General features: G+C 40.8%; 1 long non-coding RNA gene across 1 annotated transcript in view; it reads left to right on the plus strand.

Moving 5' to 3' along the window:
- The window catches only part of LOC123613996 (uncharacterized), a 238,363-nt gene that overhangs the window by 67,164 nt on the left and 145,402 nt on the right, over positions 1-25,797 (plus strand). Inside the window, exon 2 of the long non-coding RNA XR_006721451.2 lies at positions 436-622. This is a non-coding gene — a long non-coding RNA (uncharacterized LOC123613996). The remainder of the gene's footprint in view (positions 1-435; positions 623-25,797) is intronic.

A 25,797-nucleotide genomic window follows, 5' to 3' on the forward strand; every position in this document is an offset into this window, starting at 1 on the left:
AGAATGTGTTCTGATTAAGTACACAGAAGTGATCCTGTTTCCCAATGGAGGAAGGAGAGGAACATCATAAATATACATTGTTTAAGTGTAAATTCTACTTCGCACTCATAGGTTATATTGTACTTGCATGTTTTATGCTCTGTTGGTACTTAAAAAAAATTTAGTTGGGGGCATTTCCAGGGATTGAATCAAGAGCCAGGCAGCAGGGACCTACTTAGAATTCCCTCCTTAGAATTTGTAATGGGGCAGAATAAGGCAAGAAGAGGAAGTAAGCCCGTAGAACAAGTCTCTCCCATCTAATTACTCAAATCTCAGTCTACAAGCTCAAATGGGCAAGGACAGTCACTTTGTTATTTCCTTACTTCAAGGCTCCCAGTTTGCCTGACAGGTAGAAATTCTGTTCACTCACTTGTTGGACTCTTTTCTTTTTTTCAGGGAGATCTCAGAATCTGGGAGGCCATGAAATGAGTAAAAGTCTTCTCATCTCTGGATTCTCACGTTCTCCTTGACATCCTTGTACTCCAACCACTGAGCGTTGATAGCTGCTTGCTCTTTGCCTCCGTGCTGGCTGTGCAGTGCAGGCGTTTCTGCTGAGCCTTGTCTCCTGGACTGGGAAACTGAGGTAAGTAACTCTCTCCATGTTGAAGACAGAACTGTGTGTACCTGGTAGAAACAGCTCATGTGATGAAAGCAGTACAATAAACAAAGACTGAACAATAAATGGAAAACAGGCCCAAAACCTGTCTAGCAAGGGAAAATGTGGAGGGCCACGGAATGAAGACTTTTTTATTTTTATTTTTGTGGGCAATGGTTGCTTAATAAGTGCTGTTGTCTAACTGTTCTCATCACAAGAGAAACCAAATCTCTTTTGGACTCCTGCGAAGTATTCAGTTCACAGCCCTAGCTCTAATCTTAAAATCCTAGGGACCAGATGATTTTGGACTTTGTCAGTTTTACGAAGATAATACAATACATATACCATGTGGTCAAGGGTAGCACATTTTCACAAAACAAAATTTCTTAAGAAAATATAAGTCACAAATATATTTTTCCCAAGTGAAATCAGTAAAGACTACAAGTAGCGTCACATTGGTTCAGGGTAGGTTTTATTGTCATACGAATTGAAATCAGGTCAGCTGTTGTGGCCAAGTAGTTATGAAAAACTTCCAGTGTTGAGGGATTTTGTATTTTGGAATTGCACATAGGGATTGCGGATCTTAAGTGAGAATCAAAAGTTGTTCCTAACTGGGTGAGAAGAGAGAATGAAACATTCTCCATGCATAACCTGTCCACACCTCTTTGGTTATGTGGTATGAAGGTCATCTTTCTTCTTCATGCTGATTATTAGTTGTAGGGAGAAAAATACCTTTTTGGCATTATGTCAGTTAAATGACATTAAAAAAACTTTAAAACAAACTAGTCTTTCTCATTCTATTTACTCTATGATGAATGAGGATCTACTGTGTTTCAAGAACTGACCTGATCACTGAGGATGCAAAGTCCAGGAGGATAGTGCCTTCACAGTAGTCTCCATATGGTGGGAGGGAGTGGTGAGTAAGTTCATAATGATAGACAATATGGCAAATGCTGAATTAGAAGAAAGCATAGGATGCTATGGGCACAGAAAAAGAGTAGCTAATTCAGACAGATGGTGGGGGTGAGAGTGGGTTTGTGTGGACGAGGAAGGAGATGGCCCCGGGCTGAGTCTTGCATGATATTTAGGCATCACAGGTGAGTGGAGGCAAAAATGGTGGGGTGCTGTTGGAATGTTCCAGACATATGGAGCATCATATGCAAAGACAGCATTAGAGAATAACAGTTTGGGAGAAGAGGGACCAGTGATGATGGAAGAGAAGGGTCAGGTACCAGATGACAAAGAACAGCTTTGTCTGATAATCTGGACTGTGTGCCTCCATGGATCACCAAAGAAAAACTTACTCTGGTGCATTTAGGGAGGTGGGAGCATCTGTTCCTGAGCTACAACCGAGAGCTCATCTGGTTTGGTCTGTTATTCACGCTGAAACAAGAGATTAGGCCCTGCTCTCTTGTAAGCATGAAGAAGGATCAAGAACCCTGGACCACATGTGGGAAGAAGCAGTCTGAAACATCAGCTGCTGGTGGTGGTGAAACAGCTGCTACCAGTCCTTTTCCAGGGAAGCAGAGAACGCACTGGAGACACAGCCTCTGACAGACCAGTTTTCTACTTATAAATAGATCTCATTGAACCCAAAGCAAAAATAGACAAATGCAACTACATTAAGCTTAAAAACTTTTGCATATCAAAGAAAACAATCAACAGAAAGAAAAGGCAACATATGGAACGGGAGAAGATATTTGCAAATCATACACAAGGGGTTCATATCCAGAGTATATAAGAAACCCCAACAACAACAGCAACAAACCCAAATAACCTGATTAAAATATGGGCAAAGGACTTGAGTAGACAGTTCTCCTAAGAAGACAGACAAATGGCCAACAAGCCTAAGAAAAGATGCCCAACATCACTAATCATAAAGAAAGGCAAATCAAATACGCAATTAGGTATCACTTCACATACATTAGGATGGTCACTATCAAAAGAACAGAAAATAGTAAGCGTGAATAAGCAAGCAGAGAGATTGGAGCCCTTGGCACTGCTGATGGGAAAGTAAATTGGTGCGGCCACTGTGAAAAATAGCATAAAGTTTCCTCAAAAAATTAAAAATTGAACTGTCATCTGAGCCAGCAATCCCACTTTGCGAATAGACCCAAAAGAATTCAAACTACATCTTGAAGGGATATTTGCACACCCATGTTCATTGCAAGATTAGTCCCAATAGCCCAAAGTTTGAAGCAACCCAAATGCTCAGTGATCACTGAATGGTTGGTTAAAGGAAATGTGGCATATGCATACAATGAAATATTATGTAGCCTTAAAAAGAAGGAAATCCTGTCACATGCCACAGTGATAAACCTCAAGGACATTTTTCTAAGTGACGTAAGCAGTTCACAAAATGACAAATACCATATGATTCCACTCATCTGAAATAGCATGGAAACTGAAAGTGTAAAACTGATTGCCAAGGTCTAGGGGAGGAGAGGAAGGAGATACGTGTTCAACGGGTGAGAGTTTCTGTTTTGCAAAATGAAAAATTTCTAGACACTAAATGAGGTCAATTTACTTAAGAAGACTGAACTGTACACTTAAAAAGGGTCAAGATGGTAAATGTAATATGCTTTTTTTTTCGCCACCATTAAAAAAAGTCTAAAATAAAATCTCGTGGGGTAGCAAGGTTTAATGGTTGGGGAGGCTTCCTCAGGGAAAGAGGCTGTGCAGGAAAGGGGTTGGCAGTCTATGCCGTGGTGATCTTAAGGGCACAGATGTGTGGATGGCATGTAGAGCAGGCAAAGAGAGCTGGAGGCAGAACAAGTTCTGGGCAATTGTAAGCTTTGCAATCCCCTCTGCTCCCTCTTTTTCTACTCTTTCCCTCTTTCTTTGAGTTGTTGCCGTGTTACTTCCAGCTCTTAGAGCTGATGAATTATGGATGGTGGTGGTTTCCCAAGTGCGGTGCATTCTTCCTTAATTAGATTGGTTCAGAATATTACAGTGCAGACCTGCTGGTTGGACATTTGGCACTGGGGCAGGTATAAATCTCACCGCCAGCTTGGTGCACACCATTCTTAGGATGTAACACATACTTTGCCACCACCCAGATCTGGCTATATGTACCACCTCCTCCCCCTCCACTCACACACCCTGAGGACTCAGCTTTGTGGTGCAATTTTCTTCTTTCTTTTTCTCTTGCCAGTCTCAGTGACAGTTTTATGTTCCAGAAGAAAGTGAAAAGTAATCTCGTTTTCATTTTACCCTAGGAAGTAGGTTTTTCAGAAGGAATATCGTGTCCTTTTTATGTATTTATATATGTATTTAGGGGTTTCCTAAGACAACTAGTGACCTGGTTAACACTTTTAGCTGGTATTGCAGTCAGGAAAACTGACAGAAAAAAGCAACGTATAGTTTGGGGAAATGCAGCTACGGTGGGAACAGTATTTCTCGTAGATATTCAGGAATCTCTTGTCTGCCGTGCATATGTATGGATTGAAATAGTTTCTCTCCAGCCTCCTTTATGTTCCTCCTTTCCCTTGGAAGACCTCTCTAGGCACGCAGGATGGTTGTGCTGTGGGATGGCTTTCCAAAGCTCTCTGTGTTCCTTGGACTTATTTTAACTCTTCGCCTTCCTTTCCTATCAAAACAGGCCGACAGTGGAAAGAAGTTCTATAAGGGATTCTCCATCAAAATATAGCTTTAAGGTTATAATTCAAACAAGTAAATATTAACAGATCACCAGGGGCCTTGGCAAGTGAGTAAGAGAACTCATTAGAAGGCAACATTCGTAGAGTCCCACCATAGCCTGTCCACCTGCACCCACATTCTTTGCCTTCCTGCCTCTCACACATGAGCCGTCTCCACTTCTCTCTAAAGCCAGTGTGCCCACTTATGCACTTGTCCCCCGTGCAAAATCAAGGTGTTGCTTCCACAATTCTCTCTACCATATTGTCATTTTTTCTCTCTTCCAGATCATTTTCATCAACTTATTAACATCTTATTATTACTCTTCCTAAAAAAAATTTCTTTCTTTCTTTCTTTCTTTCTTTTTTTTTTTTTTTTGGAATTTTTAGTAATCTCCTACTCTACCCCCTCCTCCAACTAGCATCCCAATTCTTTGCTATCCTTTGAAGAAAATCTCCTAGGAAGTCTTGCATCTCCTTGCTGCCTCCAATTCTTTTCTCTCATGCTTTCTTGAGTCCATTCCAGTCAGGCCTTGCCTCCTTCACTCCACCAAGCCTGCTTTTGTCAACATCACTAGCGACTTTCATTTTGCTAAATTCAGTGACCTGTCAGCCCTGTTTGACACTGGACGTATTTCTTCTCTCTGGATACCACTCTCTCTTCGTTTTGTCCCCAGTTCATTGGCTACTCCTTCCCAGTCTCCTCTGAATGTTTCTCCTCTGCTCTTTGACCTCCGAACACTGAGCTCAGTTCTTGGATTCCTTTTCTTCTCTAACTACAACTGTTACAGTGAGCTCTTACAATGTCACGGCGTTAAATACCACCTAGGCTTATGATCACCACATTTTTATGTCCATCTCAGTCCTCTTTCTTGAATCTTCAGACTCCTGTATCCACACTGCCTACTCTGTACCTCCACTTGGATGTCAATTGTGTATTTTAAAATTACGTGCCCAAGGTTGAACTAATTTTCTCCTGAAACTCTCAGTCTTCATCAACTGACTCCCCTCAAGTCTTCACACAGGATTCCCCATCTCAGTTGATGGCATCTTTATTCATCCAGCTGCTCAGGCCAAAAACATTGGGATAAAATTTCCACTTCTCTTTCTCACATCCCATATCCTGTATCCATTAGGAAATCCTGAAGGCTCTATTTTCACAATATATTCAGGATCCAAGCACTTTTCACCATCTCTATGGCTGCTCTTTTGGTCCCAGCCCTGACATCTCTTATCTTGAATATTCAATAGATTCCTAACTCATCTCTCTGCTTCCTCCCTCCCAATCTTTTCTCAACAGAGTGGGCAGAGTGACCCTCATAAAATACAAAGTTAGGTCATGTCAGTGTTCTTTGCAAAAGCCTTCAAAGGGTCTGCCATCTTACTCTGAATGAAAGCCTGTGTTTTTACAATGGTAAGGGGCCCTCATGACCTGTGCTCTCTCCCCTTGTTACTCTATGGTTTCCTCACCTACTGTTCCCCACACCCCCCAATCTCATTCTGCTCCAGTCTCATTGGCCCCCTTGCTGGCTCTCAATGTCAAAAATCCTTCCCACTTTGTACCTGGGGACCCCCTTCTTGAGCTTTCTCCCTGACTAACTTCCTCAGTTTTTGCGGGTCTTTGCTCAAACGTCACCTTTTGATGAGGTCTACCCTGACCATCCTGTTTCCCTTTGTAACCCACTTCACGGACGCTCCCAACCCCTCTTACCTCACTGTGTTTTTTCCTAATAACACTTCTCATCTTGTAATCTATAATTTACTTATCTATTGTGTTTATCATAATTGTGTGTCCACCACCAACCTCCTTCAAGAATATAAGCTCTGTGAGGGCAGTTTTTAAAAAAGTATTTTGTTTACTGTCATATTCCAAGCACTTTTGTTAGTACCTAGTGCTGAGTAGGTTCTTAATGAATATCAGTCAAGTGAATGAACCAAAATGAACACCTTAGCATATTTTACGAAGAATGATCACATGCTATCCCCTTTAATCCTCACAACAGTGCTGTTGTGAGTACACTATTATATTTTCATCATTATTTATTGAGAAGTTAAACAAAGATCAAGCAGCCAGTAGATGGCTGATGTATTGGTGTATGGAACAGCCTACTTAAAAACAAATCTTCCCCAGGTTGTTGGCAGATACACTGTGGATGACCTTTATATGAAATAAACATACCTGCCCTCTCATGGCCTAATGAATATCTGCAGATACCCTAACTAGTGCCCTTGGAAGTTTCTGCTTTGGTGACAGGCTTGGAGGCCTGGAGCCTCATTAAGGGTTGAGCCGAGTGGTCATGGCTCCATTTATGTCTAATGGAGAGTGTTTCTTGAAATCATTAGCAAACTTCCCCATGATGAAATTCCCAAGAATGTTCTTACAGACTTTTCATTTCCTTGAGCACTACACATGCTTTCCTGAGAAGCAGGGAGTTTCCCTGGAGGATCCTGCATGATGATTTTCTCTATATATTGCTTCTCGGTACTCTGTAGATGAGTCTCCCAGGCATGACTAGACTTCCTTTTGAAGCAGGAAGTACTCATTTCTTGAGGTAATAAATCTGCATATGATATTAAAATTAGTTCCTTTGGGATTGGCTGGGAGGCACTGCCTTAAGGCACCTTTTAGCTGAGTACTTTGGTTGCTCTGAGCAGTCTCTGGGATGAGGTGGTTGCAGTATTGTCACAGGACTCTTTGCGGATGGAGGAATGGTATCCCAGGGGAGCTCACTGAGTCGTGAGTCATGTTTGGGACTAGGCCAGGGGGAAGCTCTCCACCTCTATCTCCTGATCTTTGGTTTCCAGGACCTGCTGGATTAAGTGCCAGGAAGCGTCCTCAGAACCTTCAAAGCCTGACTACATGTCACGTAGAGGACTCAGGGATCAGGTACTTCCTTTGACTTCTTGGAGGAAAAAGAAATTTCGTTTGCTCTAAACAGTAACTGGGGAAAATTTGGGAGACCAACCAGTGAGGAAAAAAAAAATCATGGAGATAAGCTCACATGAAATAAACAGCTTTAGTAAGCTCAGCTTTAGAGACTTGTTAGACTCTGACCTCTCTGGCCCCTGACTCTGAAGCAGGGATTTAGTGGGGAAGAGACACTGAGGGCTACCGTGCTTTGACTGGCTGCTCTTAGTGGGGGCTCACGGATGTAGAAACTTCATCCGCAGAAGGAGCTGGCCTTTGGAGCAGAGGAAGCTCTTAAAGGAACACCCAGAAACTTTCTCTGTTCTCTTTATTTTCAGGTCATGCTTTTTCATACTCTGTAAGTCTCTCCTACAAATTTGAGTTTTCTTATTTCAGTGGATCTCAAATCATTTTAGGAATGGAGCTGTCTTAGAGATCATCTGGTCTGATTTTTTTAATTTTCAAGGGGGAAAATGGAGACCCATTCATGATTTACTCACTCAGTATCCATGGCTACAGAGGCAGCAGCTGCAACAACGCCTACTACCATTACTACAACCTCCAACACTGTCTGTTCAGCACCTACTAATGGCTGGACCCCGTGTGGCCTTGTAATCCATACTCTGCGGTCTTTGTTTCATTACTTCCACAAACTCAGCTAGGAAGTAGTGTGACCCTATTTTAAAAGTGAGAAAATTTGGGCTTGTAAATTATTTGTCCCAGGTTACACAGTTGATGTCTGGGTCAGAATTCAAATTCAGTTGTGTGGCTTCAAGACCTGCACTCGTAAGACGTCAGTCCCCCTCCCACTATCCCCCACTTACTTTCTTTTATGTGACATAGAAGAACAGTTTTATTCAAGAGAAATTCTCTCTGTCTGGAGTTTCCTTGCTGCATGGGGCTTTTAAAGGCTCTCTCTCTAATGAATCCCCAGTCATTGTGATGATCCTTATTGGAGTGGGATGATGGAGATGGAGTAATCAGGTAATCAGCATCAGGGGGTGGTCAAAGCTGGCTTAGCAGTGGGTACAGTAGGACGTTGCCTGTGTGGTTTGACAGGAGGGCAGCGGAAGGCTCTAACTAGCATGTCACTGTGTCGGACCCAGTTATCCCTGACTGGAACCCAGGTACCTCCAGGAGAGGTGACACATTAAGTATCAGGCAGTCACTCCTAAGTCAAGAGTAGTTTACCAGCTACTTTCCAATTTTTATAGCCATCAGAGTGAGGAAGTGCCCTGACAATAGATAGGGGGTCCAGGTGGGTTTCGATTGGGAGAGGTAAGTGGGAGGAGAAAGACACGGGGCCCTGAAGAGCAGATGGTGTAGCAGAGAGAAGACTTTAAAAAGGAAACCAAGTCCTGACACTCGCCTGATTAAAAGCTTTCAAGGGCTCCCTACGGCCTTTAGAACAAATACCACACTTCTTACCCTGGCTTATCACACACTATGAGACTTGCACCCTCTCTGAGTTCCCTTGCTCACCAATTTTCTTTTGGTCAAAGCTCCTTTCCCTCCTAGGGACTTAGCATAGCCCTTCCTGTGGCTTGGAAAGCTCCTCTGTGAATCTCACACAGGTGCCCCTTCCAGCAGCATCCAGCTAGCTTAATGGTCAGTTCCTTCCCTGACTCCCCCACTTTAATGTGAAACAGCCTTCAGTCTATGACACCTTATTTTACTTCTCCTCGTGGTAATTATCATCTCCTGATATTTTCCTTCCTGTTGGTCTCAAGGCTTGTTTGTTTACTCTCTGCCATCACAATGTTATGTAGGGACCCCTTGTATATTCAGTGCCTAAGAGTACCTGGCAAATAGGACATGCTCAAGAATTATTTGTTGACTGAGTGAATGAAAGGTATAGTGGGGCAGGAAGAGGCTTTGGGTTTATTCATCTGTTTATTAACTTGTTAGTTTATCTAGGGTTTGACCTCAGCTTTATGTTAAGTCTGATACCTTGGGTAATTTAGCTAATCAGCACAGACTCTGGCTTTCTCATATGTTAAATGAATATAAAAAGTCCTAGTGAATCAACTATACTTCAGTAAAAAGTGGAAAAAAGTCCCACTTCTCAGAGTTGCTGTAAAGATAGAATGAGCTGGCTCATGTGAATTTCTGATGCATGAAGGCACACATGGCCTATTGGAGTGTGTGGCACATTATAGGTCAACTTATGACTGTACACCCAGCTCCTAGAATTAATAGGTGAAGGAAATACTCTTAGTTTTCATATCCTCCTCAGCCAACACCAATTAATAGGGGTGAGTTGATGATCTCAGCCGTGTCTGGCTGCTTTACTGAGGTCAGAGAGAGAACACAAATTTCCCACAGGCAAGGGGAGTGCAATCTAGGCAGGGGTGGTAATCTGGAATTGGGGGAGGAAGTGGGCATCCTGAGTGTGTTAAGAAAGAAAACCTCGGGGGTACCGGAGTGCTTCTGAGGAGGGAGTGGAGGTGTCCACTTTGCGTGATGGGAGAGTACGTACTTGGCACTCCATGCTGCGGTGGTAAGAGCTCTGTCCCCAGATGGCCTCTGGCCTTGAGGGTAGGCTGGAGTGGGTAGGACGGTCCTCAAGAGCAGGCACTGTGGTGCTGGACTGCTTGGGTTTGAAGCTGCTCTGTCATTTATTGGCCGTGTGACCATGAACAAGCTACTTAACATCTTTGTGCCTCATTTGTCTTGCCTACAAAATAGAGAAAATGGTGGTCTTTACCTCCACAGGGTTATGATGAAGTGTATCTGTCAGATGGAAGTGGCTCAGACGAGGGCCTGGAGCACAGTGATGTGTTATGTGTCTATCAGCCATTCCACTAGCAGCATTATCTTTCTATTTCCAGTTTCTTGATCCATGAAACAGTGTTCATGATACCTGCCTTATAGGATTGTTCTAGAGAGTAGATGAGATAACAGCTTTAAAGCTTGGTAAAAAGTGACCTGTGGATGGACCTAGGGATTGTCAGACTAAGTGAAGTAAGCCAGAAAGAGAAAGACAAATACTACATGATGTCACTCATATGTGGAGTCTAAAAAAAATGAGCCAAATGAACTTATTTACAAAACAGTCTCACAGACATAGAAAACAAACTCAAGGTTACCAAGGGGGGAAGGGAGGGGTGGAGGGATAAAGTGGGAGTTTGGGATTTACAGATGCACACTACTGAATATTAAATAGATAAACAGCAAGGACCTACTGTATAGCACAGGGAACTATATTCAATATCTGGTAATGGCCTATAATGAAAAAGAATATAAAAAAGAATACATATATATGTATAACTGAATCACTCTGCTGTACACCTGAAACTAACAATATTGTAAACCTACTATACTTCAGTAAATTTTCTTTTAAAGGGACTGGTCCGTATATGTTAGTCCTCACTCTGGTTTCACTTTCCTTCCGCTCCTCCTGTTATTTTTAAATTAGTATAAGATGCATTAAAAGGCAACTGGTGCTTGGGGGTGGAGGCTACAGTCCTGGTCCACGAACCTACCTCAGGAGTCAAACAAGTTGCTCATCTGCCTGCCCACTGTGGTCGGGGTAGGTGTAGAGACCTTTCTGTGTATGAGACGTGACACTGCAGAGTAATGAACCAGGTAACGTCCTCTGGGTACAAAACACTGGTTCATCAACTTGGCGTAAAACACTCTCACAACTAATTTCTGGATACATGGAGAAGCTTTCTTCCTTCTTTCTTTTTTTAATGTTTTGTTGAAATGTGAATGAAGGAAAGGCTTACAAATTTTGGTCTCTTCTTTATGCTCTCCCTTGAGACTTTCCTCAACTACTTCACAGGACAAAACTGGTCGCCTCTCAAACAGGATCTGAAGAGCAATCTTGAGGAGGTTATTTTATTTTTACTTAAGCTAGATAAGGGAAGGAAGGTGATAGACTTATAGAACACAAAAGAAGGAGTGTTGATAGGGACATCTCTCCTGTGCCACGAGGCTAGTGGAAAGAGCATGCTTTTGGCTTGGATGCCTACCACATACCATCGATGAAATATGGAACTCTTCAAATCACAAAAACCCAGGCATAGTGTGTTGTTAAAGAACCGCGCTGGATGTGTGAATGTAGGCGTGTGTGGACCTCGTCAGCTTTCTGCTTTACACGCTGTATCTGTATTCATTGGCCCAAGACCAGCTCTGCCACTTAACCTGTCCTTGCTCCGCAGCCATGGTAGTTTTTGCACGGGAACAGGCACCCTCTGCTTCTCTGTAGAATCTTGTATCCTCTCAGGGAAAGTCGTGTGGTGAGCTAGTGGTGAAGTGAGAGGGAAATATGTACACACAGGACCCAGCTGAAAATGACTTTAGCACAGAGTTTATTTAATACATCCTCCAAATTGTATTTTGAAGCCTCTGTTAACAAGAAACCACTCTCTTTTTGAGCAGCGGGAGTGTTTTATAAATGGAATTTGCAGACCGGCAATGCTCCCCATTAATTTTCCCTGTCTACAATTACTATCATTACATTCTTAAAGCACTTTTAAAATAAACTACACCATGATGTAATGTGCACACTCTGAGCCCCAGCGATGGGACAGCGGGGCAGCAGCATCTGGATTTTGGACTGCTATCTTCTAGGGAACATCTTGATGGCTATAATTACTGTCATGTTATGGGAACTTGAAAAAAAAAAGGCGCCAGAGTTCCAAATAAAACATAAAATGGCTTTGATATAATAAATGTTACTATCATTGTTTAAAAATGTTGTGACCCGTCTGCTATAGTTTCTGAGAAAGATATTTTCCAGCACTTGATATTTCCCCCCTCTCTCTCTTTCATATTCTATTACTGCAGATAAGGATGAAGAAAATCCTTAGGACAGACTTGTTTTAAATCAACGTAACACAATGCCAGCATTGTCTCTGTTGAAGATGAACTTTTAAATTAAATTTGGCATGAGCTTTACCAGAACTCCAAGCAGCTTTGCTCCAGAGACACTTTATCCACCCTATTAGGGAGCATTAATAATTCAAATGTTATGGTTGTGGCTAATTGCGCTCATTAGGATAAGGCAGGGGCTGCAGCGTTTTCCTATAGGACACACTTGCATCCATTTCACCACTGGCCAAGGCATCCAGAGCAGTTTGGGCTTACTCCAGAGGAAATGGGACTACACAAAGTGCACATGTGGTGTAAATGTTATCACCCTATGGGAACCAGTTTTGGAAGAGCTCATGATGAACTTGAACCCAGGCATTGGACCAATTTCTGGTTAAAGTTATGAGGATTCATTATATATGAAAGAAGTCATCATTGTGGGTACTGATACGTGGTAGTATTTATTCAGTTTCCCGAGAAAGTTTTATTCTGTGAAGTTTATTCAACCTTGTCATGATGGGTATCAGCAACTTTAAGGAAGCCAATGCATCTTATTTAGGCAATTGATTAGCTTTGACAATGGTGTGTGTAAAGTACCCAAATGGAGTAATCTGTTCTGTTGATCATTTTTTATCTACTGGTAACATCTTTCATTTTGAGGATGGACCTTCTGATGCAAAAGTTGGGATTTAACCAGGAAAAACTTATTGACCTGATCTGGATTTTATCATATTCAGTGAATTTGTACTATTTTTTTAACCTTTGTCACATGATTGACTAGCTGTTTCTACATATTCTCTTGGGTTCTCTTTTTATTTGATTTGGTATCAAGTCCCCCTTGTCTCAAAGTTTGTCCATATATCCTCCCTGTGGCTGATTAGCAGTAAGTTAGATAGCAGAGTTGAGGAGGACAGTGGTTCAGTCTCCAGGTCTAAGTTTTTCCAGCCTCACTCTACTTACTGGGGTAAGTTTCAGCAGCAGTCAGCACTGGCCAGCTCCCTAGACAAAGCATGAGAGATGATCCAAGGCCAAGCCAGGTGGGGAACACAGTTGGTCTTGGTAGCCCATCCCACTTCTAGACAAAGCAATCCACACCAAGGCTCTGCTGATAATGGATGATAGGGCCATCTTTGGCCAGAGTGCATTGTTAACGTCTGGGTTTTTAAGCCTGCTGTCCAGAAGATCTTCTATTCGCTAGACCTTTTCCAAGATCTGCTCTTTCTCAGAAGCTGGACTTAGTTATCATACTCTACAATATAATGTTAGGTTAGAGAAAAATTGTAGATTTGTTCGCAAGGGATGTGAGGCCAATTGATGAAAGGCTGTTTACGTACTACCCTAAAGTCCAAGTCAGGTTTTAATTTTGCTTTGGTGATACAGTTTTGAAAATACTCATTTCTTTACTTTGTCTCATAAGTATGCTTCTGCCCTTTGAAAAACAGCTCCATCTTTGAACTGCTCCTCCAACCCCTTTATTATTTTCAGAATGGCTCCTAAGTACCGGATACTCAGCAAGGACTAATTGATGGTTGTAATATTCCAAAGAATATTTTGTGTAAGTGATCTTTCTAGAAAACAAATTGAACCTTCCCATTAAAACAATGTTATGCCAGTTCAGTATTAAGTAGGACTTCGTAAAAAGACTTCAGCAACATGAACTGAACATTTAATCTACTTTCTGTTTGTCGAAGCGTTTATGGCTCCTACTCAAGACAAGAGAAATAGCAAGGAAAGAAAAGACTCTGAATACAGAACATTTTATTACACAAATAAAAAAAATGAGAGCATATCTGTTGGCTCTTGCCAACTTTTGAAATATGGATTCCATTTGTCTTTATTATGGCCTATTCCCATAGTGCCTTTTCCCTATTTATTAATTTTTGTATGTTACTATTAAACAGAGATATGTGCCTACTGGAAATAATCAAAGCTATTTCAAGAAACATGAAAAATGGGAAATATATCAACTCATCTTTTTACTATTCTGTCAGTAAATTAAGAGGCATGCAATTATTGTGGCTTATAATCCCTTTTAAAAAGAGTCACATACATTATCACGGTAAAATGTCCTGCCAAATCTATAATAATCGTGATGACTCATAGATATGTGATTCCCCTTACTAAGAAAAAAAAGGACAGGAAATCCAATATAAATGAGCTGTTTTCCTCAGCAGTGTAATAAAACTCGGATACTGGTGTATGAGTTTTTGATTATATCATGCACTGATAATCTCTGGGTTCATTTCCTCTCGGTGAAGACTGTCTCCTGCCTTCCACCAGACCCCTTTGGCCACTAACATTTTAGCAATCCTGCTCCCTCAGCTGGGGAGGAGGCCTCCCAGACACAGCCACAGTATATTTTAAGGGTTGTAAATTTTCACCGTCAGATTTGAGCTGGGGGTGTTAAGCTCCAGGAGATACACATCTGCTTCCTACTCAAATGGTCTTTTGTTGTGCCTCTTGGTAGAGAGAGAGTTGTAATGCCACAAGAATAAATCCCAGCTGCGGAGGGGTAAATTATGGCGTTTCAAAAAGAAATGCTCATGACTACAAATATAACTGGCCTTAATTCTGTTCTTAAATTCTGTATTTCTTTTCAGAGTTCCACGATAATTTTTTTATTGCTCTTTAATGAACAGAGTGAGTCAACTATTAAATTTCTAAAGAGAGAAATTATTTAGTAACCTGAGTCATAACCCGTCAGTATATCTGGTTTCTAAGTTTAGATTTCCAAATGCAGGTTTTTCTGAATAGGACCACATGAATACAGGGCCAGGAAACAAAAGAAATGTTCTAATCACCTACTTGGGAAGGGTGCCTGCAGTCCATGCCAGTGTATTCAGCCCAGAGTGCTTATTAAATACCCATAAAAGTGATCAAATAATACTTACTGTTAGAGGTATATTTATATTTTCTCTATTCTGATGCCTCACTAACCAAGAGGGAAAGGTGATGCAGACCAATTTCACAGCTAGCAGAAATGCAAAGAAGTAAATATAGTCAATCTTCAGTTTACTCATGGATTTTGTTCCAAACTCTCTATGTAAATCTTTTGGAACTATCAATGCACTTTCCCAAAGAAACAAATGTATAAAGAGTAGTTAGTTTCCCCAGCTAGATCACAGAATAGACTCATTCCATAAACAGCTGAAAACTAGTATGAAAGAACTCAATTACCAAGCTTCTGGTAATACAGGCATTTAATTACTCATTCAAAAATGTATTGAGTGCTTACTGGGTGCGAATACAGAGGCAACATGGGTCCCTGATGGTGAGGACATCACAGCTGAATCAGGCAGTAACTGCCCATTTCTTAGTGGAGGTGCCACCGTGGAAGATAGAATAGTGTGTTATGTGAGTGTGTACCTGGGAACATAAGCTGAAGATGAAGGGGGTTTGGGCAGGGCTCGCAGAGGCTATCTGAGTTCTTTTTATTTTGCTGGAAGACAAGTATGGAGTTGTGAAAGGGAGGAAACGTGGGGAGTTTCTTTGGGTATGGGAAGGGAAATGAACAGGACTAAATGTTCATGGCCTATTAATGACAGGTCGGGAGGTTGAATATCATGGAAGCAAAGGCTAGACTAATAGGACTTGGCAAATATGGGTTTGTTTGTCTCATTTGGAGATGAGACTTCAAGTAGGGGACTGACATGATCATATTTGTGCTTTAAAACTTCACTTGGTCACTGTGTTAACACTGGATGGGAGAAGCCACCAGCACAGGCTAGAGAGAAGGGCTGGGAAGCTGTTGGAGTTATATCAGGGAGTATCCAAGAGGAGATTGGGCAGTAGAGATGGGGAAGGAGAAAAGGAGATGGACTTGGGATATTAAGGATGTAAATTTGGTAGGACCTGAAGACAGATTGGATTTAGTGATAAGATAACATCAGAGATGAATAGAAATAGTAATCTATTGTCCCTCCACCAAAAAAAAAAAAAAAAAAAAAAAGAAAGAAAGAAAAAGAAAAAAAGAAAAGGAGGTGATGGGGAGGCACAGACCTGGGGGAGAAGGAGCTCAGTTATAGATGTGGGCTTGAGTCACTACCCTACTCGGAAGGTTGGAGATGAAGGAGGCACTTGGGAGAAGTCTAGGCAGGAGTTATAACAGATGAGAAGCATGTTTGTAAGAGTAGATGAGGAGAATCTAAAGGGGGCATCCAGTGATGTCAGATCGTAGTCAGAAGAGAGCAATGCCCAGAAGCCAAGACAATAGAACATTTCAGAAAAGTTAAAAAAGACAGTGAGTGAGATCTATGTCAAGACTGAGAAAGAGACATTGGAGTTAGCAAGGAGGAGGATATTGGTGCTGCTGCGAGTTCCAATTTGGGAGACGAGGACCACATTTCTCTGTCCTGTGCTGGTGGTCAGCCATAGAGCAGAGAAGCTGTACTGCAGTGACATGGGGCAGAGGGGGCTGCGGGCCTTCAGAAGGGTGGTGACCACTGAGTTGGAACAGCGAAGGGGGAGTGCTGTGCCTGAGTGGAGAGGGGTGTGAAGGTGGGATATGTTGGGTGTGTTCATGGACGGGAGGATGTGAACAGCACTATCCAGTGAGGGAGAGACCCCGTGGGAGGGTCCTTACGGTGAACAGCTGTGGGGTATGGGTGGTGGCTACAGACACAGGTCATCAATAAGGTGATTCTTATCAGTCTCTGTGTTATTATTACCATAAGAACCACCTTTCCAGGAAGCATGAAGATAAAGTCTAAACTGCTCAGCAGAACATACAAAGCTTATTACAAATTGATTTTCACCAGCTTCATCTCTTGCCGCTGCCCCACCATGTTTCCCCCATATTGGAATGCTGTCCCTACCCACTCCACGTACCCACCCCCATGCTCTTTCATGCTTCCATGCCTTTCTCATGTGGTTTCCTCTATCATGAATGTTCTAACTCCTGTCCTCAGCAACATTCCTACACCACCCAGCCTGAGTGTGACCTCCTCAGGGAGGTCTCGGGAGTGCCCTCCGACAGAGTGGCTTCTCCAGTCTCTGCTCCCTCAGTGCTTTCTTATATCTTAAATCTTATTTCTTATATTGTTTTATTGTAAATAAAACAATGCAGCTTAAGAATAACATCTCTCTCCACTTGTGGACTGTGAGTTTTTAAGCACATGGAGGTGCTTGTTGATTTGGACTTGCCCAGCTCCTACCTAGCACAGTGCTTGCCCATAATGATGACTCAGGGTTGTTTCATGACAAACGCTGCCTAAATCAAAGGTTAGTTGTAAAAACTATTGGTCAGGAAAGATGACACTAAGCTCTACTGACCTGGAGCTATTCTAGGGGTGTTACACGCCATCACCCCACTCTTGGGGCAGGTACAGGAAGGGAGAGTGCCTGAACACTATTAAAACTTTTATGTTAAGAAGTGACACAGATTCCTAGAGCTATGTCCTCCACCATACTGGGAAGCCAGAATGACTCACAACCCTTAACTTAAGCATCTGGAAGAGTCACTTTTATTTTGAGAGAAACTCTGTGTCACTTTTACTGAAAAAAGAATTGTATATGAGGCCTTGGCAAGAGGGTTTATTTCATAAACATACAAAATAAATGAAGTTCTTTGGGGATATTAACTCTTCTATATCATTGCTTGATGAGTTGGAAAGTATTTATTGTGAGATAGAGCCAATTCCAAAGTGAGGCTCAGAGAATTTTCTTCCCTGAGTTCTTGGAACACAGCTACGGCCAGTGATACTAACCTATGATGAGGACTCAGTGGGAGGAAGTAACGTTGGATGAGCCTTGGAGCCTTGGTTCTGAACAACGTTTGAGGGGAGGGAGGAGCTGAGAGGACTGAAATCCTGAGTGATGATCTCAGTGTCTTTACTAAGGTGATTTCCCTCTTTCTTCCTGAGTCCAGATGCTCTCAGTAAAATGAGATTTGTATCGGTATCATTTGGGTTTCTGGCACCAATTTACTTCATGTTGGATTATGTTCAACTCAGTCACACTGGATTTATGGTATCATAAAATTTTGCTTTTACACAGTGAATTAGGGAGTCATAGCAGGAAGAGTACTGTATGTGATACCAGAAGACTGGGTTCCAGTTTCAGATTTTCTACTTATGTCTGAATGACTGTGTAAGTGTTGCTTAACTTTTTCAAGTCTAATGACCTCATCAGTAATGAGGGGATGATACTGCCTGGTGACAATCCCATACTGGCATTCACTGAGCACTTACTATGTGCCAGGCCCTGCTTTACATGAGTTGTTCTCCTCAGTCCCTGTAATGTAAATATGACTGTTACCCATCATAGAGATGAGGATATTGAGATGGTATACAAATGGCATACCGTGCCCCGGGTGAGGACGTGATGGAGCTAGGATTTGAATCCAAGTCTTTCTGAGTCTATTACTGAGGTCTTAATCTCTACTTTAAATATTGCACTTAATAAACTAAAAATCTCAACATAAATGTACAGTATTATCAGGTACTAAATTCTTGATTGAATGTCACTCCTCAATGTTACTTCTCTTCAGCTCTCTTCTGTCTTTCTCCTACTGAATCTGGGACATCTCTCCCAATCAAACTAAGTGAGAATTCAGTGAGTTTCTGTTTTTTTCCCCCTACTTTTCCAAGTAGCCATGAGTCTGACCAGGATGTGAAACATGACATTCCTGAGGGGATCCAGAGGAAGGGAGCTCCAAGGAGAGAGTCCTTGAAGTCTCACATGACACAAAAGTGCTATTACAAAAATAGCTTTAAAATATAATGTATATATCTAGTGAAAAAAAGCAGGACATATCTACTTATAAATGGAAAATTTAGAAAACACAGAATAAGCAAAAACTGATAATCATCCATATTACCTCAGCTGAGAAATACCCATTTGCTATTTTGCTAAATATCAGTATTTCTTTAACAAAATAGTATCAATGAATATTATTTGAGCTAACATAATTATTTATACATGGGCAGGCATGGAACACTGTGAAAGAACAGAGGAGGGGCAGGCTGCCACAACGCAGTGCCAGTGGGCATGGTTAAACAAGTTTTGTTTCTTACCAAAGTTCAGTTTTTACACCTGTTTTTTTTTTTTTCTGTTCTACTCTCCATTTTTCCCACCTCATATCTATTCTCCTTCCTTCAACTAGTAATTTCATTAATTTTCTCTTTATATCAAAGGAATATAGTTTATTAAAAGATATCAACAAATCAACAAGGCCCACTGGACAAAGGGAAGACATTAGCTAATTAGACAATCCATGTAGTCCAAGTGGCAGCCAGTTCACTTAGCTTATTCAGTCTCAGAACCAGGCCTTCCTTTTGAGCATCTGTAAGGTTTACACAAAGGCAATTGGTTTAGCCCCAGCTTCCAGTCCTGGAAGTGTGTTCTTGGTCGCAGTAAGATCTAAGAAGAGAGTGGGGATGACTTATTGCAATGCATCACCACTACTGGAAAATAACTCTTGGCATGTGTTCCTGTTAATGGACTGAGAACATCATCATATTATGTGAGGTGATCAAGCACATCTCAGTTGGCTTCTGGCCAGTTTAGGTCTTACACACTTCTTTGACATCTAAATGATTGAATTAAGCTCTTTATAGAGATTAAATAGACCCCATCATTGCAAGTTACATTTCGTATCCTATGACTGTGAGTGTTCCTCAGGATTAGGAAGAGGTTTGTTTGTTTGTTTTTAAATAATAGCACCAGCTCTAAATAAATACTTGCCCATGTTGCTAAGAAGAAACGGTATATACATTAGCTGGTTTTCTTGTCATCATGTAATTTGAGCAAGGCCACCTAAGTATGGAACATACTTAGGAAGGAAACTAGACTGGATTTTCCTGTTGCTGAGTGAAGATTTCTAAGTTTCTGAGAGATAAGGGGGAGTGGAGCTGTTGTTAATGCTTGAGTGGAGTGAAGTCATTTGTAAATGAAGAATGTTGATGTGGAAAATGAAGGTTTTTCTGAGAACAGGAGTGAGAGGGTAAATAATTCCCTTCTGGATAGAGTTGCCATATTTAGTAAATAAAAGTCTAGGACCCATGCAATATCTGGGGCATATTTGTACTAAAACAGTCATCCACTGTCTATTTTAAATTTAAATATAACTTAGTATCCTTTATTTTATCTGATAATTCTCCTGGGTGATGAATCAAATCAACAAACTAGTAGGGCTATAAAACACTTTGCGCTTCTCTGGGGTCTTCAAATCTATTTTAGCAAAACCTCTCCCCAGCTCTCCTCAGCTGTTCTTCATAAATCATCATTTCTTCTCAAATGTGTTCTTCATCTTTCTTTCTGCTTTCGCTGACTCCTGGGGATGGGAGGGGTAGGGTTCAGGGAGCTATGGTCTGGAGAAGATCTTTCCCGAGAAAAAAATGAACCACCAATTAAATTCCCTGACTGGAGTGATTCTGGAGTGATGGAGTGAAGAGGAGAAGGAGTTGGAGGGGTTGGGATATTGAGAGAGAGTTCAGGGATGGAGTCCGTGGCTTCCCTCAAATTTTCGGACTTGGAACTTCATACCCGGAAGTCCTAGAGTTCCCGGGAGAGGTTTCCCATAAGGTTGGAGTTCAATGGAGAGTATGCACCCAACATGAGCCAGGAAATGGGGGTCACCTAAGAAGGCCAGTGTGTAATTACATCTCCTTTCCACTCTGAGTTTGGTGTGGGCCTCACTGCTGCCTCCAGGGGAGTGTTGAGTGGATGTGAAGATAAGAGCCTAGCCCTTCGCAATGTGACAACAAGATTGCTCAGTGTGACTAGGATGAGGTAAATCTTGGGCAACAGAAATCTTTCTTCCTAAGGAACAACCACGTCCATAATAGGGCTGGTTTTTCTAGATCGAGGAAAATGAAGGCGTGGGGTTAGGTTTAAGGATTTTGCACTTAATAGGAGAGCTTGTTTCCTTAGTAACTAATTTCGGTTTTTCCTTATTAATTTTTTCAGTTAGGAAATGAATTTTACTCTTAAATAGTTTAAATCACTAAAGAGGTTAAAAAAATATTTTTTCTCTTCTACTCCCAACTAGGGCCTGTTAGTCTGATGTTAACAGCATCGTGTACATTATTTTCCATATTTCTCTACACTCATGCAAATAAAAAAAATATGACTATGTATGTGTATAATCCCTAACTTATGATTTATGGTTTTTTGGCTTTAAGATGGTGCAAAAGCAATATGCACATTCTGTAGAACCGTACTTTGAATTTTGAATTTGATCTTTTCTGGGGCTAGTGATATGCAGTAGGATACTCACACATCAAACCACAGCTCCCAGTCAGCACGTGACCATGAAAGTGAACAAGCGGTACCCTTACAACTGTTCTATACCCATACAACCATTGTTTTTTCACTTTCAGAGCGGTATTCAATAAATCACATGAGATATTAAACCCTTTAGTACAAAACAGGCGTTATGGTAAATGATTTTGCCCAACTGTAGACTAATGCAAGTGTTATGAGCACATTTACAGTAGGCTGGGTTAAGGTATAATGAATGGTAGGTTAGGTGTATTAAATGCATTTTTGACTAAGGGTATTTTCAACTTAGGACAGGTTTATTGGGATGTAACTCCATTGTAAGCTGAGGAAGATCTGTATATGTACAACCAGTATGTATAAAGTTTTTGAAAGAAATAGTATATATATTTTTAAAAGTGGAATTATTAGTTACACTAGTTACATTACTCTATGACTTCCTTTATCACATAATATCATGGACAGTTCTCTAGTCAATAATTATTATATTACTTTTAATATCTTAAAAATTTTCCATTGGGAGAATATATGAAATTTGTTCAACCAGTCCTCTGTTGATGATATTCTAGACTTTTTTGTGTTTTTTTTTTTTGTCATTAAAAACTGTGCTACCCTTAGCATTATAAAATATCCTCATGTTTATGTAGTTTTAATTCTATAGCAGAGAGTTCAAACAATAAGTTGCCTAGGTCCTTGCATCCTTGTTAATACTGATTGTTTTTTAATTTTTGTCAAACAGATTAATGAAAAATGGTATTTCATCTCACTTTATATTTCTCTAAAGTTGAATATGTTTTCATTGATTAATTGCCCTTTTGAAAATTCATTTCTCTGAATTGCCTGTTCACATTCTTCACCCATTTTTCTGTTGATTTATCTTTCTCCAATTAATTTTTAGGTGCTTTTTATATATTAGGAATTAAATTATCTTGTCTCTGTACTGAAATTATTTTTTCTTCTAATCTATTATTTGTCTTTTGGCTTTGTGTATGGTATTTTTTGGCCATGTGAAATTTAACATTTTTATATGATCAAATATTTTCTTTTCTTTTTCTTTTTAAATGTTTTTATTATGAAAAAATACAGCTTCATGGTAAAAATCCAGTGATACAAAGAGGAAAAATATGGCTTCATGGTAAAAATCCAAATGATAAAATGAAAAGTAAAGGTCATCTTTCCTATTTTTGGACTTCTTAAGCCAATTTCCTAAAGCTAATCATTGTTAATACTTTCTCACTCACTATTTGGAATATTCTGTGTGTATGTAAGCATATCTCTCTCTCTCTATCTAAATTGCTAACATTTATAGAACACTTACTGCATGCTAGGGACTGTTCTAGGCAAAATTCCTGCATATGGAGCTTATATTCCAAAGGTGGGAAAAGTAATAAACAAATAAACCAATAGAGAAAATAATTTCCAATAATGATAAATTCTATAAATAAAGTAGTGTTAGGAAAGTAATGGTGAAGAGGACAATACTTTAGATATAGTGGTTGAAGGACTGTCTAAGGAAGTGAAATTTGATTAGAGATCTGATAGATATGAATATTGTACAGTATTTTTTTATTACTGTGTACTGATTTCACTTAATAATAAAACAGTACATATTTACTTAGTACATGTAGATTTACCTATAGGAGTAAATTAAGTTTCATTGGTATAAGCCAGTGAACTTCAGTTTTACGTGGACAGTGTGAAAGCGTGTCTATCTTCCGGTCTTTATCTCTCGTAATAGCAGTACCCATCTGGAGTCCATTCTCCTGACCACTTGCAGGGTGATTCTACACATGATCAATTCTCTTTATTAACCAAAAAGGGAAGAATGGAGTTTATTTGGAGAAGGAGACTCACCAAGGAAGGACGGAGGTAGATTTCCTGTAAATAATTTAGTTATGGGGGGCTCATGATGAAGGAGGGTTCATGTGAGGTTGAGGCTGTCTATGGCTCTTATTTTTCCAGTTTATTTCTAGCCCCCATGAGCATGCATGTCCCAGAGGGAGCCATCTCCAGGCTGAAAGCTGACAGTCTGAAATATCTTCTTTTCCCTCAGGTATCGGCAACCATTTTGAAAATACAGAAACTGCTGTGGTGATAAAGGAGGTCAGTTTGCTAAATGGGCATCTCTTTGTTGTGGCTTCAAGATCTAAGTCTAGTTTCTGGGAAACTAGGCAATGTGGAAGTGAAAGAGATTCTGTGCCCCACATGCTTAGCCACCACTGAGCTGTCAAACACAAACAAAGCATGTTGCCTTTTTAAAGGAGAAAGGAGAAGTGTTAAAACTGCAGTCAGGGTCAGCAGTTATCTCTGGATTCCTTTGTCCATTCTGCTTCTGATCCGCTCTTTGGTGGGTTGCCGAGAGCTGGTTTGCTGACCCAGACAAGCAGATGAACAAATGACATATAGGAAGCTACTGAGTCTTATCCCGTAGCTACGTTTTTCCTGCTCTGAGAAAGCTCAAATTGATTTTTTTGACAGGAACTACCCACAGGGGTCTGTCTACACTGCAGATTCCTACAGGCAGAGATAGGTATGTTGTGGAAGTGTATTATGATTCCTCTGTTCCTCTGATGGATCCATGGATGGACCCATGGATGCTTTGGGTAGCCACGGTTCTCATGTCCTTTTTTAATTACTGTAATTAGCTTTTCGAACCTATACACTCAACCCTTTGGATAATATAACATGCTCAAATTGCCAGAAATCCTGATATAGGTGAAAGGGAACTTGCCATCACCCTGATGATCAATCCTTGGTAAACCCTCATTTGTTTCACCTTGTTCTGTAGGTGTTGGCATGGTTTAGACCAGTCAGCAAAACACATTAATAGAGCATCTTCTAAATGCAAGTCTTTACTGTAGGTTCTGAGGTGTAGGGGTGAAGGATTCATATGGGATGATTTGGGGAGTATGTCAAGGAAATATGGAACCTGCAAGAGAAATAGAGAAACTGCATCAGAGAAACAGATGACATAGTTCCTATCCTTTTAGGAAAATTGAACAATTGTGAAATGAACAAAAGACATTTCTGAGTAAACCTAAGTGGAAATGCATACAGTGTATACTCTTGGACGTATGCATTTGAAAGAGTGGTTTGTTGTATAATATGGAATAAGCTACATGAGTCAAGATTGGTTTGGGAAGACATCCCAAGAAGGTGAAGTACTGGAGAAAGATTTCTGTTAAGAGAGTGGGTTGTATAGGCAGGCCAGCGCATGTATGGAGTGATAATTGGTTACTGGAGGAGACAAGGATAGGGAAGGCAGGAATATTTTTCCAAGGAGTGATTCTAAGTGGTGTTTCCTTACACCTCTGTTGCTACTGTTTAAAGTTAGCTGTAAGACAAGGCTATTGATCTGCTTCTAATAATCTGTTCAGTTTGCCTAAGGTACCTCATAGGAGTAATGATAACCAACAGTCACTGGGCACTTACTATGCCCACGTGTTGTGGGTAAGTCATTTCGTTTGCTTTTAAGAGCACCAATGGATGTTTCGAGGTATTATTATCATCATCCCCACTTTATAGAAAAGGAATGTATCCGAGGGGATGAGTTAGGTTATGATATGTAACAAACCACCCTCAAACCTCAGTTGCTTAAAATCTACATGCCACCATGGGTTACATTCTACATGGGGTGGCAGACAAGGCTTGACTCACTGAAATCCTAAAGGGACCCAGGCTGACAGAAATTCCATCTTAAAATACATTTTTGTGATTTCTGGAGAAGAAAAAGGGAATCTGGTGAACTGCCTCTTGAGTTTTTGTTGGGAAGTGATGCATGGCACCTCTGCTAATATTTCATTGGACAAAGCAAGTCCTATCTATGCCTAATGCCCAACTTCAAAAGGAGTAGAAAAGGAAGACTCTAGCATGTAACTGGGAGGAGAGAAGAGTAATAATTGCAGATGGCTCTAATAACCATCTAGAATGAACCTAAGGCACAAAGAAGGGAGGTAATTTGCTGACGATTTCACAGCTGATGTGTTTCTGTCACCCTCTCCACTGCAGAATCCACATTTTGCCTTTGCACCGAGGGGAGTCAGTGGGCATGCTTAGTGAGAAGACTGTTACTAGGAGTGAGATTCACATCTTAACTCCTTGCTCTCTTGTTTCTAGATTATGGGGACTGGAATAGAACCTTTGAAAACATAATTTTATAGTACAATTTTGGCTATAGTGGGAAAGGAAAGGGAGAGAGAGATTGAAAGTGTAGAGAATGTGAAACTATTCAGAGGCTCAACTTAGTTGTCAGGAAGACTGCGGATTTGTTGTGCTCTTTGGGTGAGAACTGGGTGATGTTGAAAAGCAGTCATTAAAAGGTAACAGATGAGTTTTGCTGAAGTTGGCCTCCTTTAATGCTTAAGATGTTTGAAAAATTAGGAAGCCTAATGTGCTGCTTGTTTATTTTGATCATCTTGATACCTGAATTAGACTTGCCATGAAGTGATTTAATCAATTGTTGGGTCTAGGAGAGAGGAAACCATTTATGGCCATGAAGAGAGGGAGAGTCAGAGAGAAAGGCTCTGAGAAGGGTCGGGGGAGATAAAGGCCCCAAAAGAGAAGAAAATACTTGGAGAAAAAGA

The sequence above is a fragment of the Camelus bactrianus genome, chromosome 23 (genome assembly GCF_048773025.1).
Source record: "Camelus bactrianus isolate YW-2024 breed Bactrian camel chromosome 23, ASM4877302v1, whole genome shotgun sequence".
Lineage (NCBI taxonomy): Eukaryota > Metazoa > Chordata > Mammalia > Artiodactyla > Camelidae > Camelus > Camelus bactrianus.